The sequence below is a fragment of the Cibotium barometz genome, chromosome 3 (assembly GCF_041138505.1).
Source record: "Cibotium barometz isolate CiBa-2024 chromosome 3, ASM4113850v1, whole genome shotgun sequence".
Classification (NCBI taxonomy): domain Eukaryota; kingdom Viridiplantae; phylum Streptophyta; class Polypodiopsida; order Cyatheales; family Cibotiaceae; genus Cibotium; species Cibotium barometz.
The window spans coordinates 6,607,807-6,612,782 of record NC_141048.1 but is presented as its reverse complement, the minus strand read 5'-3'; the positions used below and the strand labels follow the sequence as shown (position 1 = coordinate 6,612,782).

Genomic DNA, 4,976 nt, shown 5'->3' with positions numbered 1-4,976 from the left:
GTGTGAGTGTTGACCAAAAGAAGTGGAAAAGGGGCCACATGGACGATGACATGTAAAGGAGGCTAAAGAGCCTATATCATTGTATGGTTCATTTGAGATATGCAATAGAGATCAAGTGTTGAGTGTGAAATCTCTCTCTCCCAGCCAGTAGGGGTTAGATGTGCAAAAAACCCTAGCTTTTGCCATAGCCAGAGGCTAGGTTGCATCTTACTGCTCTACAGAGCTCTGTAGACTATGAAACACCTGCTTTTCTTTCAGATCTGAGCAGGAATTGTCGCCATGGCCTACAGATCTGCTGATGATGACTATGATTATCTTTTCAAGGTGGTTCTAATCGGTGATTTTGGTGTCTGGAAGTCCAACCTGCTCTCCAGATTCACGCGCAATGAGTTCAGCCTCGAGTCCAAATCCACCATCGGCATCGAGTTTGCCACTCGCAACATAAATGTCGATGGCAAAATGATCAAGGCGCCCAGATTTGCGATACTGCCGGCCAAGAAAGATATAGGGCTATCACTAGTGCTTACTACTAGGGTGCAGTGGGGGCATTGCTAGTATATGACATTACTAGACATGTTACCTTTGAAAATGTGGAGAGATGGCTGAAAGAACTCAAGGATCACACAGACTCGAACATTGTGGTCATGCTTGTAGGAAACACGTCAGACCTTAGGCACCTGAGAGCTATATCAACAGAGGATGGGCAGTCATTTTCACAAAAGGGAGGGCTTGTACTTCATAGAGACATCTGCCTTGGAATCAACAAATGTTGAGAATGCATTAATACTCACTCAAAACTACAAGGGGTTGTGGGCGACCAGGATAGCAAACCGAAAACGGTCACCGTGGCCATAATGGAGGTCATGGTGGAGAAAAGCTTAAGGGAAGCTCAGCAAAAGAAGCTCTAGCGAACTGAAGTCCAAATCTTTGTGAGCCTTGGAGTGGAGTGAAGGCTCACAGGAGGAGAGCCAGCGGCACTATGATGGAGGCCTCACAGATCATCAAGAGATACGCAGACAAAGTGGTTGTTGGCAGAGCAGGTGGTTGCAGCAAAGTCATGGGAAGCTGGCACTGGTAGAGTTCATGGGCCAAAGAAACGGTCGTGAATAAGAGAACTGTAAGCTAATGATGATGTGGAGACTTGTGCGCTAAGCACATAGAGAGAAAGCGGAGACCAATCGGTAGTAGCACACAAAAGCACAAATGGTGCAGTTCATGGTCGAGGTAGCAATAGCTTGTGGCCTGCAGATTGAGTAGGTGAGCTTGATTGCAGAGCACAAAAGATTTCCTGCGAATGACTGAGGTTATGGATATGGTGAGCTCGAAATGCAAAAGGAGCATGACAATAATTATGGCGTATATAGAGAAAGAGACTACGAGGAGGAAGATGACCCAATGATGTTAGAGAATCTGATGATTGAGCTGGAACTGGAGTCTGACCGTGCTACAGAAACAGCTTGGCACATAATAGCGCATTCAACGGGCAGGTGTGCAACTCTTGATAAGGTTTTTAAAACCTTATAGTTAAGATTTCATTCACACACAATATCATATATAAGCCTTGTTCACATGCCTCTAATGGCATACTTTGTATTTGGTGGCGGAAATGCTGTTTTGCATATTTGTTTACATGGTGTAAAGTGAATTGTAAGTAACACAAAGAAATCTTCACATGAGGTTTGCTGCCCGGCTACTTTATGATCTTTCCACCCATGTATGTGATGGGCAATCGTCCACGAGCCTACATGCTCAAAACAAAAAAAAAAATATAATCACCCATGGTATGAGGGTCACCCTACTCACGCTCACCTAGAAGCTCAAAATGGTCATTGCGTGATGTGTACATGAGCGATGCACGTGTGAGGTGCATGCGCATGGGTTGGTTCCCACCCGAACTTCTATGTTCATCGGTGGTTCCGCTGCTGCGAGCAAGTCGGCTCAAAATGGACTTGGTGTCTAAGATGGTAGACACGCGCACACATGTTTGGTTGATGGACACTCGAATGTATCATTGAGGGGGAGTGTTGAGAGGTAGTGATTGCGTTTGTGCAATGCTACGTTGATATGGGTGATGGATTATGGGTGAGAGAGAGCACCTTGATTAAGAGAGGGTGTTGAGAGATGTAATCTTTGGTGTATACGTGTGTGGGAAACCATCCTAAAGGTGCAAGATATTGTGGCAAGATAAGAATGCCACATGTAATATTGAATGGTGTGTGAGTGTTGACCAAAAGAAGTGGAAAAGGGAGTGCCACATGGATGATGACATGTAAAGTAGGCTAGAGATCCTATATCATTGTATGGTTCATTTGAGATATGCAATAGAGATCAAGTGTTGAGTGTGCAATCTCTCTCTCTCTCTCTTAGTGTGGTTTAATCCACCTTAATTATGTTGCTTAATTTATGTCTATCACCATGATCAATCCCATTTTAGGATTGTTTAACACATTCTATCATAATTCATAGCACCAAGTCTCTTGATTTCCTCCTTATAAAAATAATCATCCCTCTCGAGAAGCATCTCTTTCTGGTCAAGTGCTTTTCTTGTTTCATACTCATGTGTAACATCTTTAATAGTAGGCCCTTCAGCTTTGCGGGACCTCTTGGAGGAGGAATTGTCAGGATATCAAAGGCCCTAGTATCTGTGGTGGGAAGTGGCTTGAGAACTTTATCAAATCTATACCAAAGCCTGCTCACCACCACTGAGAAATCCTTGTTCATTAAAGTGACCCTATGTGCATGTGCAGCAATAGCAATATAGGCATCATTCATGAAATCTATAAGAAAGTCTTCCACTGCTTCTTGCAAGCACCACAATGCAGAAGCTTGCCATTTTTTGTATGGGGTATTACTTCTGGTCAAGAGACCAATCCTGTCACATATTTGCTTTACTACACGGATGAAGGCAGCCCTTGGGATAAGATGATGAGCGTCATCTTGGGCCTTCTTGATCTCCTAAAAACACCTCTTCATATAATACCATCTTGATCTTCTTTTCTTCTTAGGATTGGGTGAAGTAGCAACCTGTGCTATCTTTGGATCTTTAGTATATACTTTCCTTGCAGTTTTCTTTGTCCTTGCCATAGATTGCAAACTGAGAAATATTTGAGAAACCTTGCAACAGTACTCAAAATCCTTTCTAGATTAATAGAAGACCCTCAAACAAGAAGAAATAAAGAAAGAATGTACATGGACAGTGGCTTCAAAAGGGCACACAAAAGGATGTCCCAAACAGAAGCAAGAAAGGATGTCCCAAACAGAAGCAAGAAAAAATTGTCCATACACTTATATACTAAGCACACACACCAAAGATAAAGAAGGAGGTTGGATAAGGTATTTCCAATAAAAGACATGCACAACAATCCATTAACGACATGATAGGTGGTAAAGCCCCTTGAAAATGCAGGCAATTCGCGTTGTTTACGGATGGCAAAAAACAATACTCTCACTCTTTGGTAGCAATAGCACTAGCCTTGGACAGGCCAGGGGGCCCACTTACAACATCACACTCTTTTGGTCTCCAACCTCGTAGAAAATCAATGAATCACTAATGGCTTCTTCAAAGGTCTTCCACATATTTTCAACGGATGATCAACAATGAATAAAGTACTTCCAATAAAAGACATGCAGAACATTCCGTAAACGGTGCGAGTAGGTGGTAATTCCCTTGAAGAAGAAAGTGATTTGCACTGTTATGGATGGCTAAAAACAATACTCTCTCTCTCTCTCGCTGGTAGTACTAGCACCAAACTTGAGAGGGGGGCCACTTACAACATTAGGCTCTTATGGGGATCTATCTGGGCATGTAGTCTTATTTCTATGAAAAACTCAAGGGGGGCACATATTTCAAGCATAAATTCACCCCTACAACCTTGTCGTCTCACCCCTATAACCTTGTCCGCAGGCACGATAGGGGAAAAACCGCATGCTACTTTAGATCCCTTCACGTCGTACGGAAGTAAGAAGATCACACTAATTACCTGAAGGCACGTGGAGACTTCACTTGGAAATGATGTGGTTGCATGCAGGACATCTTGAAGTCAAAAATGAATAATGTGGTCCCACATTTCTATATATACCTCACTGACCATTGGGACATGCGGCACATTGCCATTCATTGTCTCCTCCAATGGGCTAGTGACATGTGGCATGTTCTTACTTGATCGCACCACGAAGAAGACCAAAAGATGAGATTAAGGAGATCTCACTATACAGTAAGAGGGACGATGATGGTATTTGGGTGAGAGAGGCATTTCGCAAGGGTGCTTGGGTTTTCCTACAGCTTACTGCTATTGGTCCGCACTCAAGTTTGACAATGAGATGTGATGGAGTTTCATTGGAAGGGTCATTTAAAGGGATTCAAAAAATCGGCAATGGAGACCTGGTGTTGTACAACATGTGTACACGGAACGAGACATACATCTTCGTAAACAAACTCGATTCCCATGCAATTGTAAGTATCATAGGGAAGGAAGGAAGCTTGTGATATTACGATAGCTACATCTTTCATGTTTAATGATCTTATTTTTAGGTTGTAGATATTTTTCCTTCCAACTTGGCAAAGGAGCAACCATTACGAAGCCTTACCGGAACATTTCAAGCACTCCATGCAGACATTGGTGAGGCACTGTTTTCTTGTAAACTAGTGCAGACCTCCTTAAGGAAAAGATCTTCTTTTATCGGCACTCCTATGTGGTGCCACTCCATGATGGTGGGTTTGGTAAGCTAGAGATCATCACATCTCCTCTCCTCTCTTCTGTTGAATGGCCAACTCCTGATGATTGGACGGTTTTGGTCATGAAATCAAAGATGCTTTGTGACATACAAGGATCTTTGTAGTTTGCAAAGCCATCTCGATCTGTGGGTCTCAGTTGGGTATGTCCAATTCATCTTATTACCAAGATGTTCAATCAAATTACTTTCTCACAAACACTTACCATGTTTGTGTGCAAGAAAGTACTAGGTGATAACATGGT

The 4,976-nt window shown here is 42.8% G+C and overlaps 1 pseudogene; it reads left to right on the top strand.

Annotated features, from left to right (window-relative positions):
• Positions 1-279: 279 nt before the first annotated feature.
• On the top strand, positions 280-1,253 carry LOC147639648 (ras-related protein RABA1d pseudogene; annotated as a pseudogene).
• Positions 1,254-4,976: the final 3,723 nt, after the last annotated feature.